Source organism: Sapajus apella, unplaced genomic scaffold (assembly GCF_009761245.1).
Source record: "Sapajus apella isolate SASKATOON/1434 unplaced genomic scaffold, GSC_monkey_1.0 scaffold14, whole genome shotgun sequence".
In the NCBI taxonomy this organism is placed as follows: domain Eukaryota; kingdom Metazoa; phylum Chordata; class Mammalia; order Primates; family Cebidae; genus Sapajus; species Sapajus apella.
In genome coordinates this window covers 16,632,333-16,646,733 of record NW_022436954.1, presented here as the reverse complement: position 1 = coordinate 16,646,733, position 14,401 = coordinate 16,632,333, and the positions used below count along the sequence as shown (strand labels likewise).

At 43.7% G+C, this 14,401-nt stretch overlaps 1 protein-coding gene across 22 annotated transcripts in view; it reads left to right on the top strand.

Annotated features, from left to right (window-relative positions):
- Positions 1-14,401, top strand: part of ATG13 (autophagy related 13) — a 57,871-nt gene that overhangs the window by 6,560 nt on the left and 36,910 nt on the right. For 15 of the 22 annotated variants that reach the window (XM_032283436.1, XM_032283433.1, XM_032283430.1 and 12 more), the window contains one exon: positions 6,816-6,871. The exons of 6 other annotated variants lie outside the window; for them this stretch is intronic. The gene's annotated coding sequence lies outside the window, so the exon portion shown is untranslated. Of the gene's footprint in view, positions 1-6,815; positions 6,872-12,967; positions 13,000-14,401 lie in introns of those variants that run through there. One more of the 22 variants, XM_032283417.1, reaches the window with a different exon arrangement.

Here is a 14,401-nt window from a genome sequence, read left to right as displayed (position 1 = left end):
CTCCTGGGTTCAGGCAATTCTCCTGCCTCAGCCTCCTGAGTAGCTGGGATTACAGGCACGCGCCACCATGCCCAGCTAATTTTTTTTGTATTTTTAGTAGAGACGGGGTTTCACCATGTTGACCAGGATGGTCTCGATCTCTTGGCCTCGTGTTCCACCCACCTCGGCCTCCCAAAGTGCTGGGATTACAGGCTTGAGCCACCGCGCCCGGCCTAATTTAATGTTTCTTATTAAAAACTTTTAATTAGCCAGGCACCTGTAATCTCAACATTTTGGGAGGCCAAGGTGGGCAGATTGGGTGAGGTCAGGAGTTCGAGACTAGCCTGGGCAACATGGTGAAACGCCATCTCTACTAAAAATACGAAAAAGTAGCTGGGGGTATTGGGGTATGCCTATGGTCTCAGCTACTGGGAGGCTGAGGTGGGAGATCATTTGAGCCAAGGAGGTTGAGGCTTCAGTGTGATGGCATCTCTGCACTCCAGCCTGAATGACTGAGTGAGACCCTGTCTCAAAAAAACTTCTTAATTTACACATGGTTAACCTTGCATTATTTATTTGTAGTTTATTGGATTGGGTGCAGTATTATCTTGGAAATTTTTTGTGTGGGGCCAAGAGCATGATCAATTTATATAATGTTCCTTGGTCCTTAGAGAAATATGTAAAAGGTGAAAGGTAAAGTGATGTAATTAACAGCTTTATTGAGTATCTCATGTGTGGTAAATACTCTTGTAGGTACTTTTTTTTTTTCTGAGACAAAGTCTCACTCTGTCATCTAAAATTTATAGGCCAGGCGTGGAGGTTCACGCCTGTAATCCCAGCACTTTGGGAGGCTGAGGTGGTTGGATTATTTGAGGCTAGCAATAGAGACCAGCCCGTCTCTACTAAAAATACAAATATTTGCCAAGTGTGGTGGCACGCACCTGTAGTCCTGAGCTACTTGGGAGGCTGAGGCACATGGATTGCTTGAACCCTGGAGGTGGAGATTGTGGTGAGCTGTGCCACTGCACTCTAGCCTGGGCTATGGAGCAGAACAAAACAAAAAACTTAGTGTACTAACTATACTGTATTCATCTATTTTTGTATTGGGTGGTATGTCCATATAATGAAATATTACTCTGCATTAAAAAGGAAGTGAGTTTGCAATGTAGTAAAGCAGGGATGATTAAAGTCATTATGCTAAGTGAAAATAAGCCAGTCACAAAGAAGGCAAATACTGTATGATTCCTGTTATTTTAAGTACCTAGGGTATTCAGAGTTATAGACAGAAAGTAGAATGGTGGTTGCCAGGGCTGGCAGTAATGTGGAATGTGAGTTACTGTTTAATGGTTACATAGTTTCAGCTGTAAAAAATGAAAACAGATCTGGAGATGGTGTGGTGATCATTACACAACTTTATGAATGAATAATACCACTAAACTCTTCACTTAAAAATAGTTAAGATGGGGCTGGGGCCGGGCGCGGTGGCTCAAGCCTGTAATCCCAGCACTTTGGGAGGCCAAGGCGGGTGGGTCACGAGGTCAAGAGATCGAGACCATCCTGGTCAACATGGTGAAACCCCGTCTCTACTAAAAATACAAAACATTAGCTGAGCATGGTGGCGTGTGCCTGTAATCCCAGCTGCCCAGGAGGCTGAGGCAGGAGAATTGCCTGAACCCAAGAGGCGAAGGTTGCGGTGAGCCGAGATCGCGCCATTTCACTCCAGCCTGGGTAACAAGAGTGAAACTCCGTCTCAAAAAAAAAAAAAAAAAAAAGATGGGGCTGGGTGTGGTAGCTCGCACCTGTACTCCCAGCACTTTGGGAGGCTCAGGTGGGTGGATCGCCTGAGGTTGGGAGTTCGAGATAAGCCTGACCAACATGGAGAAACCCTGTCTCCACTAAAAATACAAAAAATGAGCCAGGCGTGGCTGTAATCCCAGCTACCGGGGAGGCTAACGTAGGAGAATCGCTTGAACCCTGGAGGCAAAGGTTGCAGTGAGCCAAGATTGCGCCATTGCACTCAGCCCAGGCAACAAGAGTGAAACACCATCTCAAAACAAAAAAAAAAAAGGCTAAGATGGTAAATTTTCACCAGGCACAGTGGCTCACGCCTGTAATTCCAGCACTTTGGGAGGGTGAGGCAGGTGGATCAGAAGGTCAGGAGATCAAGACCATCCTGGCTAACATGGTGAAACCCTGTCTCTACTAAAAATACAAAAAACTTAGCTGGGCCTAGTGGCTCGGGAGTAGTACTTGGGAGGCTGAGGCAGGAGAATTGCTTGGACCTGGGAGGTGGAGGTTGCAATGAGCCGAGATTGTTCCGCTGCACTCCAGCCTGGGTGACAGAGTGAGACTTCGTCTCAAAAGAAAAAAAAAAAAAAGGTAAATTTTACATTACGTGTTAACCATAATACAAACATTGGAAAACAAAGTAGTTTGAAGTCTTACAAATTATAGCTCCCATTTAATTGTTTTCTGAGAGACATAAAAATACTTACCATTTTGTATATAAAAAGAAACTTTAGCCGGGCATGGTGGCTCATGCCTATAATCCCAGCACTTTGGGAGGCCAAGGCGCACAGATCACCTGAGGTCAGGAGTTTGAGATCAGCCTGACCAACATGGAGAAACCCTATCTATAATAACAATACAAAATTAGCCGAGCATGGTGGTACATACCTGTAATCTTAGCTACTCAAGAGGCTGACGCAGGGGAATTGCTTGAACCCAGGAGGCGGAGGTTGCAGTGAGACCAGATTGCACTATTGCACTCCAGCCTGGGCAACAAGAGTGAGACTCTGTCTCAAAAGAAAAGAAAAAAGGCCGGGCGCAATGGCTCACGCCGGTAATCCCAGCACTTTGGGAGGCAGAGGTGGGCAGATTGCTTGAGCTCAGGAGTTTGCAACTAGCCTGGGCAACACGATAAAACCCTGTCTCTATTAAAATACAAAAAAAATAGCCAGGCATGGTGGCGTTAACCTGTAGTCCCAGCTGCTTGGGAGGCTGAGGCAGAAGAATTGCTTGAACTTGGGAGGTGGGGGCTGCAGTGAGCCAAGATTGTGCCACTGCACTCCAGCCTGGGCAACCATCAAGGCTCCTCTCAAAAAACAGAAACATTGAGTGGCAGGCTTATTACCTGGGTGACAAAATAATATATACCAAACCAAATAATAAACTAAACTTTCGTGACACGCAATCTATATGATAAACCTACACATATACCTCTGAAGCTAAAATAAAAATTAAAACAAGCTTATGCATTAAAAAATCCACAAATGGGCCGGGCGCGGTGGCTCACGCCTGTAATCCCAGCACTTTGGGAGGCCGAGGCGGGTGGATCACGAGGTCAAGAGATCGAGACCATCCTGGTCAACATGGTGAAACCCCGTCTCTATTAAAAATACAAAAAATTAGCTGGGCATGGTGGTGCGTGCCTGTAATCCCAGCTACTCAGGAAGCTGAGGCGGGAGAATTGCCTGAACCCAGGAGGCGGAGGTTGCGGTGAGCTGAGATCGTGCCATTGCACTCCAGCCTGGGTAACATGAGTGAAACTCCGTCTCAAAAAAAAAAAAAAAAAAAAAAATCCACAAATGATATCAGAAAGCATTTTAAGATATAAGGTAGTGAGAACATAATGAAACTCATGGGATTCAGTGAAAGCAGTGCTTTGAGGAAAACTTATAGCAGAATTTATTAAAAAGCAGAAAAATCTCATATCAATACTTTAATATTTGCCAAAGCATTTAAGGAAATGAACCACCCAGCCCACTGGGGGCAAAGAATATTGAAATTAAAGGAGTACAGCAATAGCATGTGGATATGAGTTGTATATTATAGATTAAAAGAGATTGGGGCTGGGCACAGTGGTGCATGCCTGTAATCCCAGCACTTTGGGAGGCCGATGGATCACTTGAGGTCAGGAGTTCGAGACCAGCCTGACCAACATGGTGAAACCCCCATGTCTAACCCAAAAAAAAAAAAAAAAAAAAATTAGCCGAGCATGGTGGTGCACGTCTGTAATCCCAGCTACTTGGGAGGTTGAGGCAGGATAATTGCTTGAATCCAGGAGGCAGAAGTTGCAGTGAGCCGAGATCATGCCACTACTCCAGGTTGGGCAGCAAGAGAGAAACTCCATCTGAAAAAAAATAAAAGAGTATGGGAGAACACAAAGTGGGACTGTGAAAAAGAGCCAATCACTTGGAGATAAAGGAAGAGAAAGACCCATACACAGTATCTGTCATCTTTACTCCTTTTTAGAAAAAAAATTTATAAAGGCAAAATCTCTCTATGTAACCTAGGCTAGAGTGCAGTGGCTATTCACAGGTGCTGTCATAGTATGCTTTAGCCTTGAATTCCTGGCCTCATGTGATCCTCTTGTCTCAGCTTCTTGAGTAGCTAGGAATACAGGTGTATACCGTCATGCTTGGCTGTCCTTAATTTATATACTAATCTTAAATTTCAACCTACTGCTGTATGTAAAATGATACAGCTGCTTTGGAAAACAATTTGGCAGTTCCTCAAAAAGTTAAATGTTGAATTACCATATGACCTAGGAATTTCACATCTAGTTATATACTCAAGGGAATTGAAAACATATGTTAATGTAAAAACTTACACGTGGATGTTGTTAGCAATATTATTCATACCAACCAAAAAGTAGAGACAAGTCAAATGGCTATCAACTGATAAATCAGCAAACACAATGTGGTATCACTAAACAAAAAGATATTCCATATAATGGACTATTATTCAGCTAGGATTTCTTTTTGGTATTATGAGCATGTTCTAGGCCAGGTGTGGTGGCTCATGCCGGTAATGCCAGTACTTTGAGAGGCTGAGGCAGGCAGGTCACTTTAATTCAGGAATTTGAGACAAGTCTGGGCAACATGGTGAAACCCTATGTCTACAAAATTTACAGAAAATTAACATGGCGTGGTGGCACACGCCTGTAGTTCCCATCTACTTGGGAGGCTGAGGTGGGAGGATCACCTGACCCCCTGGGAGGTTGAGGCTGCAGTGAGCCATGTTTACACCACTGCATTCCAACCTGGGTGACAAGAGTAAGATCCTGTCTGAAAAAAAAAAAAGTTTCCAAAATCAGATAGTGGTGGTGGTTGTACATGTCTGTGAATATACTAAAACCACTGAGTTGTACTAAAATGGTGATTTGTATGGAATGTGAATTATATCTCAGGTTTTTTTGGTTTTGTTTTTGTTTTTGAGACGTAGTGTCGCTCTGTCGCATAGGCTGGAGTGCAATGGCACAATCTCAGCTCACTGCAACCTCCACCTCCTGGGTTCAAGTGATTCTCCTGCCTCAGCCTCCTGAGCAGCTGGCATTACAGGCACCCACAACTGTGCCTGAGGTCAGGAGTTCGAGAGCAGCCATGGGAAAAAAAAAAAAAAAAGAAAAAGTAACGTAACTTTTTTTTTTGAGGCGGAGTCTTGCCTAGTCACTCAGGCTGAAGTGCAATGGCACGATCTTGGCTCACTGCAACCTCTGCCTCCCGAGTTCAAGCGATTCTCCTGCCTCAGCCTCCCCAGTAGCTGGGATTACAGGCGACTGCTACCATGCCCAACTAATTTTTGTATTTTTAGTAGAGATGGGGTTTCACCATGTTGGTCAGGCTGGTCTCAAACTCCTGATCTCAGGTGATCCACCTGCCCTGGCCTCCCAAAGTGCTGAGATTACAGGAGTGAGCCACTGCACCCAGCCAGTAATGTAATCTTTAAAAAAAGAAATCAACCTACTACCTTCTCAGTGTTCTAAATCAGCCCTGCTTCTGCAATTCAAAAGCCAGGTCTATATTCCCTCTTTCCACTTAAACTCTATTCCCAGTACCCCTCATTGTGGTTTTTTTTTCTAGTTCAGCAGTATGTCAGAACATTGTTATTGTCTTTTTTTTTTTTCCTGAGACAGAGTCTCACTCTGTCACCAGGCACCAGGCTGGAGTGCAGTGGCACGATCTCAGCTCACTGCAACCTCTGCCTCCCAGGTTCAAGCAATTCTGCCTCTGTCTCCCGAGTAGTTGGGACTACAGGCATGCGTCACCACACTCAGGTAATTTTTGTATTTTTAGTAGAGATGGGGTTTCACCATGTTGGCCAGGCTGGTCTTGAAGTCCCTGACCTCAAGTGATCCACCTGCCTCGGCCTTCCAAAGTGCTGGGATTACAGGTATGAGCCACTGCGCCTGGCCCTGCTTAATCTTAATACGCATTTATTACTTTCAAACATATTTTAATTATTTTTATTGTCGGTTTCCCCCTTGTTAAATATAAGCTCCATAATATCAGGAATTTTTTACTGTGATTACAAATTTGTGGTTAAACATGACAGAGTGACCATATGTTTACTGTTTTATTTATTTTATTTTTCATCTCCTAAGGCTCTATCATCCCAAAGATACTAAGTAACAGGCAGAATTGCATACAGCACAAATTTTTCAAAGAAATGGGGTCTCCTGGCCGGGCGCGGTGGCTCAAGCCTGTAATCCCAGCACTTTGGGAGGCCGAGGCGGGTGGATCACGAGGTCAAGAGATCGAGACCATCCTGGTCAACATGGTGAAACCCCGTCTCTACTAAAAATACAAAAAATTAGCTGGGCATGGTGGCACGTGCCTGTAATCCCAGCTACTCAGGAGGCTGAGGCAGGAGAATTGCCTGAACCCAGGAGGCGGAGGTTGCGGTGAGCCGAGATCGCGCCATTGCACTCCAGCCTGGGTAACATGAGTGAAACTCCGTCTCAAAAAAAAAAAAAAAGGAAAAGAAAAAAGAAATGGGGTCTCCCTCTGTTGCCTATGCTCTGCATTCACAGGCATGATTATATTTCTCTACAGCATCTTGGACTCGAGTGATTCTTCTGCCTCCACCTCCCGAGTAGCTGCGACTACAGGTATGTGCCTTCAGGCCCCACTTCTTTTTAAGCCATATAAAATTATAGTAAAGGAATAAAATGGATATAAACATGTAAGAACAGAATGGGAAAAGTAGAAAAAGAGAGCAAGCTTCTCTACATTTTTGGGAGAAGGAAATGTAGAGGAAGAGTTTTTTTTTTTTTTTTTTTTTTTTTTTGAGACGGAGTTTCACTCTTGTTACCCAGGCTGGAGTGCAATGGCACGATCTCGGCTCACCTCAACCTCCGCCTCCTGGGTTCAGGCAATTCTCCTGCCTCAGCCTCCTGAGTAGCTGGGATTACAGGCACGCACCACCATGCCCAGCTAATTTTTTGTATTTTTGGTAGAGACGGGGTTTCACCATGTTGACCAGGATGGTCTCGATCTCTTAACCTCATGATCCACCTGCCTCGGCCTCCCAAAGTGCTGGGATTACAGGCTTGAGCCACCGCGCCCGGCCAAGGAAGAGTTTTAACTGGTTTAACAATGCAGAAGAAGCAACAGCCTAGAAGTGAAATGAAGTTGGAGCAGAAAGTGAACTGATTCGAACCAAGAACCCAGTAATGGTTCCAAACTGGAGGCTCTAGGTAGCTAAGGTTCAGGGAAGGCTCCAGATTCAGAAATACCAAACACCAGGCCGGGCGTGGTGGCTCACACCTGTAATCCCAGCACTTTGGGAGGCCGAGGCGGGTGGATCACAAGGTCAAGAGATCGAGACCATCCTGGTCAACATGGTGAAACCCCGTCTCTACTAAAAAAATACAAAAAAATTGGCTGGGCATGGTGGCGTGTGCCTGTAATCCCAGCTACTCAGGAGGCTGAGGCAGGAGAATTGCCTGAACCCAGGAGGTGGAGGTTGCGGTGAGCCGAGATCACACCATTGCACTCCAGCCTGGGTAACGAGCGAAACTCCGTCTCCAAAAAAAAAATAAAAGGAAATACCAAACACCACTTGAGTGTTTTGTGGTGAGTGGTGCACCAGTTACAAAGGCCAAATGGAGATAAATATGGTAAAAATAAATTAACACGATTTCTCATTCTGCTTTTTACATCCAGAAAGCTGATAGGCAGGCTTATGCTTGACCCTGGCAAGAAATTGGAGGCTTCCTTTTTTTTTTTTTTTTTTGAGACAGGGTCTCACTCTGTCACCCATACTGGAATGCAGTGGAGTAGTTCAATCACAGCTCACTGCAGCCTTGACCTTCCATGCCCAAGCAATCCGCCCACCTCAGCCTCCCTTGTAGCTGTCACAGGCACATGCCACCACACCCGCTACTTACTTTTTTGCAGAACAAGGTGTTACTATGTTCCCTTGCTGGTCTTGAACCCCTGGGCTCAAGTGGTCCTTCTGCCTTGGCCTCCCAAGTAGCTGGGACCACAGGTACATGCCACCACCCCTGGCTAATTTTAAAAAAAAATTTTTTGTAGAGACAGAGTCTCCCTGTGGTGTCCAGGCTGGTCTCAAAAACTCCTGGGCTCAAGAGACCATCCCATCTTGGCCTCCCAAAGCCTTGGGATTACATCTGTGAGCCACCGTGCCCAGCCTCTTCACTTTTTATTTTCCCATATTTTGTTGACATCTTTGATTTGTTATTTCCTCTTCTGTCTTTGGGCTTTATTTATAGCTTTTTTATTTATGTGCTTTTAATTGAGGATTAGGAAGATAGTTGAGATAAATATGTTTTTTTATCTGCCTATTTAATTAGAACGCTATATGCATGTATGTACAAATGAATGAATGACAGGGTCTCCCTCAGTTCCCCAAGTTGCAGTGCAGTGGTGCAGTCATAGCTCACTATAGTTTCAAACTCCTGGGCTCAGGCAATCTGTCCACCTTGGGCTTCCAGAGTGCTGGGATTATAGGTTTCAACCACCACCTCGCCTATTTCTTCGTTTAAAATTAGAATTTCAATACAAAAGATGTAGAGAACCCGCTTATCCCGTTAAAATTCATTTCCATTTGTTGATTATCTTTTGCGCTTAAAGTATTGTGATAGTATCTTCAGTCCAGCATTTGGAAGTTGGTGATTATCTATAGGCATTATCTAACAATGGGATTATTTGTTTTTTTAGTAATTGTTCAAAAAGATTTAGTCTGGGCTGGGTGCCATGGCTCACAACTATAATCCCAGCACTTTGGAAGGCTGAGGTGAGAGGATCGTTGGAGGCCAGGAGTTGGAGACCAGCCTGGGGAACAAAAAGAGACATCCAACCCACCTCCCAGGTCTCTGCAAAAAATTAAAAAATTGGTCCGGTGTAGTGACACATACCTGTGGTCTCAGCTACTCGAGAGGCTGAGACAGGATGATCACTTGAGCCCAGGAGGTTAAGGCTTTCAGTGATCTTTGATGGCACCAAGGCACTTCAGCCTGGACAACAAACAGAGCAAGACCTTGTCTCAAAACAAAAGCAAAAAGCATTTAGTCTCTTACACTTGGAAACCTCAAAGTGTTATTTGTTAGGAATTTCTATTTGCCAAAGCGATGTACAGAGATGCTGCAAAATTGAAATTGCAATTTAAAAGCCAATAAATAGTTTTTGTTATTACGCAACTATCTTGTCACGAAGAAAGATCTTAATGAAATGAGATTACTTCTAAGACGAAAACTTATGAGTATCAAGTCATGGGACAATAAGTATAGATGAAGTTTAAAGGGATGGCAATATTTGTGGGAGCATTATAGAGTATAAATTTTTTTCCCCTAATTAAGCCATTTTAGAAACAGTGACATAAATTTAATCAATTATACGTGAGTGGGAACTACATACATTTTTTTGTGAGAATCTGAAATTATACACAGTAATTAGGTTATATCCTTAGGACAGAAAATTTTATTAACAAGATAGTAAGCAGCTCACATGAACTTACATATTCAGTATATTAGCAGGAAAGAGGCAAGAAATTTGAAGAACTTGCAGAAAAATTGCAAAGTAAATGAGAGACTAGAATGCTCCAAGGTAAAGTGGCCTTGCTTTGAAGTAAGTGGCAACCTAAAACCTTTTTCTTTGGCTTAGTCTCCTAGCAGCTGATGTGTGGCCTTGAAACCTATACTGTCAAGGAGTCTCCACCCTTAGTGTAGACAGTCATTTTGGCCATAACAAGAATTGTGGCAGTAAGTAGTCTGCAAAGTCAGAAGAAAAGAAAGTCAAATATATACCTCGTCAGGTCAGGTGGCTCTCTAGACTTTTGGCAGTAGAACCACCAAGCTACCTGCTCCTGTGATAGAGAAGGATGTGTAAAGTTTATAGTGTGGGGTAATATCAGGTACTATTTTACTTCCCAAAACAGTCTCTTTTTAGGAAAGATAACATTCCTTTCTCTCTACTTTCTCAAAAATTGGAATCATGGGCCTAGCACAGTGGCTTACAACTGTAACCCCAGTGCTTTGGGAGATGGGCATGGGAGGATCACTTGAGGCCAGCAGTTTGAGACCAGCCTGGGTGACAGAGGAAGACCCCCGTCTCTAAAAAAGATTTTTTTTTTTTTTTGGGAGATGAAGTCTTGCTCTGTCACCTAGGCTGGAGTACAACGAAGGGATCTCAGCTGACTGCAACCTCCGCTTTCCGGGTTCAAGTGATTCTCCTGCTTCAGCCTCCTGAGTAGCTGAGATTATGGGGGCTTGCCACCAGGCTTGGCTAATTTTTGTATTTTTTAGTAGAGGTGGGGTTTCATCATGTTGGTCTGGCTGGTCTTGATCTCCTGACCTCGTGATCCGCTTGCCTTGGCCTCCCAAAGTTCTGGGATTACAGGCGTGAGCCACTGCACCCACTCCCCTTGCCCCCAATTTTTTTTTAGTTAGCTGGGCATGATGGTGTGAGCTTATGGTCCCAACTACTCAAGAGGCTTAGGTGGGAGGATTGCTTGAGGCCAGGAGTTTGGGGTTACAGTGAGCTATGATTGCGCCACTACACTCCAGCATGGGCAACAGTGTGAAATCCTGTTTCAAAAAAAAATTATGGGCCGGGCGCGGTGGCTCATGCCTATAATCCCGGCACTTTGGGAGGACGAGGCGTGTGGATCACGAGGTCAAGAGATTGAGACCATCCTGGTCAACATGGTGAAACCCCGTCTCTATTAAAACTACAAAAAATTAGCTGGGCATGGTGGCGCGTGCCTGTAATCCCAGCTACTCAGGAGGCTGAGGCAGGAGAATTGCCTGAACCCAGGAGGCGGAGGTTGCAGTGAGCCGAGATCGTGCCATTGCACTCCAGCCTGGGTAATAAGAGCGAAACTCTGTCTTAAAAAAAAAAAAAAAAATTATGGTATATAAACAGTCTCTTTTAACTTGTACTGTCTCCACAACCTTGATTGAGTTAATAAAATGTTTCCTTTACTTCATTAAGACCACAAATTTTTAAAATGTTTTAGTTAAAAAAAAAAAAAAAAAATCTGCCAAGGGTGCACCAGAAAAAAAAAAAAAAAGTTTTAGTTTCCTAAGCCTGAATATTGAAATACTGGTACAGAATCACCATTTGCCTCTTTCAGTGAGTAGACCCCGCTGAAAGTACCAGCAGGCCTCTGATCATCTTTTCAAAATCATATAACCTATTTTCTCAGCTGACTTTGCATGGGATTCTTTTTTTCTTTTAGTTTAGTTTAGTGTTCTTTCCTTTTTTTTTTTGAGATGGATTCTCTGTCACCCAGGCCAGAGTGCAGTGGCACAATCTCAGCTCACTGCAACCACCGCCTTCTGGGTTCAAGCGATCCTCTTGCCTTGGCCTCCTGAGTAGCTGGGACTACAGGCATGCGCCAACATATCTGGCTAATTTTTGTATTTTTAGTAGAGATAGAGTTTTACCATGTTGGCCAGGCTGGTCTCGAACTCCTGAACTCAAGTAATCCACCCACCTTAGCTTTCCAGAGTGCTGGAATTACAGGCATGAGCCACTGCACGTGGCCCAAGTGTTTGTTTATTTGTTCGTTTTGAGACAGAGTCCCATTCTTGTTGCCCAGGCTGGAGTGCAGTGGTGAGATTTCTGCTCACTGCAACCTCCACCTGCCAGGTTCAAGCAATTCTCCTGCTTCAGCCTCCCGAGTAGCTGGGACTACAGGTGCCTGCCATCACACCCAGCTAATTTTTTATATTTTTAATAGAAACACGGTTTCACCATATTGGCCAGGCTCGTCTTGAACTCCCAACCTCATGATCCACCCACCTTGGCTTCCCAAAGTGCTGGGATTATAGGTGTGAGCCACTGTGCCCGGCCTAGTATATATACATATATTTTTAAGTGGGGGCTTAGGGCTAGGCAACAGGGTCTCACCCTGTCACCAAGGCTGGAGTGCAGTGGTGCTGTCTCAGCTCACTGCAACCTCCACCTCCTAAGTTCAAGCGATTCTCGTGCCTCAGCCTCCCAAGTGGCTGGGATTACAGGCATGTGCCACCACTCCTGGCTGATTTTTGTATTTTTAGTAGAGATGGGGTTTTGCCTTGTTGGCCAGGCTGGTCTCGAACTCATGGCCGCATATGATCCCCCGACCCTCAGCTTCCCAAAGTGCTGGGATTAGAGGCGTGAACCACCATGCTCAGTCTTTTTAAAGTTTTATTTTAATTAACACATAATAATTGTTGTACATATTCATGGGATACAGTGATGTTTTGATAAATATATACATTAACAGGATCAAGTCAGGGTAATTAGGATTGCCTGAGTTCAGGAGTTCAATACCAACTTGGCCAATAGAGAGAGATCCCCGTGTCTTAAAAAAAATTGAATATTCTACAGTTGAGGGTCAGAAAAAAAAAATTGCATAGCAGTAGTTGCGGGATTTAGTAACTGGGCAGTTAATAGTAAATGGCAGAAGAAAGGAAGTGTTCAATTGCAGGTTTCTTTAATGTTTATATCAAATTTACCTTTATGTTTCTAGGAGCACTCAAATAATTTTGCAAAGAGCAAAGCATAAAGTAAACCTTATATATGTTTATATTTTAGAGGATGAACTGACTGCTTGGTTAACTGGGCTTAAGAGAACAAGTAGCTCTGGGATATAACTTTTTCCCTAGTGGAGACTGCACCCTTTTTGGCTCAATAACTGCAGTTACATAATCTTTTCTATGCTACCAGTAGTACAAAAAGTAACTGGACTCATGCCATTATAATGTTTGCATTGGAAGATGATCTGATGGTGAGAATACAAGTCTTATCTTTAGTGTAAGATAAGGGGCAGTATGATTCTACAGCACGTTTTTTTCCCCCCTTGAGGCAGGGTCTCGCACTGTCACCTAAGTTGGAGTATAATGGCACAATTGTTAGTGTTCTTTTTAACCAAAGTTAGGAATGTCTGAGGTGGGTATATGTTTCCTTTTTTTTTTTTTTTTTTTTTTTTTTTTTTGAGACAGAGTTTCGCTCTTGTTACCCAGGCTGGAGTGCAATGGTGTGATCTCCGCTCACCGCAACCTCCGCCTCCTGGGTTCAGGCAATTCTCCTGCCTCAGCCTCCTGAGTCGCTGGGATTACAGGCACGCGCCACCATGCCCAGCTAACTTTTTTGTATTTTTAGTAGAGACGGGGTTTCACCATGTTGACCAGGATGGTCTCGATCTCTTGACCCTCGTGATCCACCCGCCTCGTCCTCCCAAAGTGCTGGGATTATAGGCGTGAGCCACCGCACCCGGCTGGGTATATGTTTCAAATGCAGCCAGATCGACAAATGATAGATTCCAGTAGGTCAGTCATTTATAGTTTGGGTCACTTTAGGCCATTAATCTGTTCTTGATCACAATGGACTATCCTGTGGCATCTTATTCCAATAATTATTTCCTCTCTTACATGCTTTATTTCTCCTTCATTGATTTCTTGCCCCTCCCTGTAAATTTATTTAGATATTCCTATCCTGGGAGGAAAATCCTTTTTTTTTTTTTTTTTTTTAAACTTTCATTTTACGTTCAGGGGTACAAGTGGCAGGTTTGTTACATAGGTATACTTGTGTCATGGGGATTTGTTGTACAGATTATTTCATTACCCAAGTATTAAGCCTAGTACCTATTAGTTATTTTTCATGATCCTCTCCCTCCTCCCACCTTCCGCCCTCTGAAAGGCCCCAGTGTGTGTCCTTCCCGTCTATGTGTCCATGTGTTCTCATCCTTTAGCTCCCGCTTTTAGGTGAGAGCATGCAATATTTGGTTTTCTGTTCCTTTGTTAGTTTGTTAAGGATAATGGTCTCCAGCGCCATCCATGTCCCTGCAGAAGACATAATCTCATTCTTTTCTATGGCTGCATAGTATTTCATAGTGTATATGTACCACATTTTTTTTATCTAGTCTATTGTTGGTGGGCATTTCGGTTAATTCCATGTCTTTGCTATTGTAAATAGTGCCGCAGTGAACATGTGTGCCTGTGTTTTTGTAATAGAATGATTTCTATTCCTCTGGGGATATACCCAGTAATGGGATTGCTGGTTCAAATGATAAGAAAAATCCTTTCAACAAAACAGTTTGAGCTTTTTAAATACCTTCTCAGAAGTAGCTAAATCCATTTCTTACTACTATTCTAAGAAACCATGCCTTCAGAGGTCATTTGCATCATAAT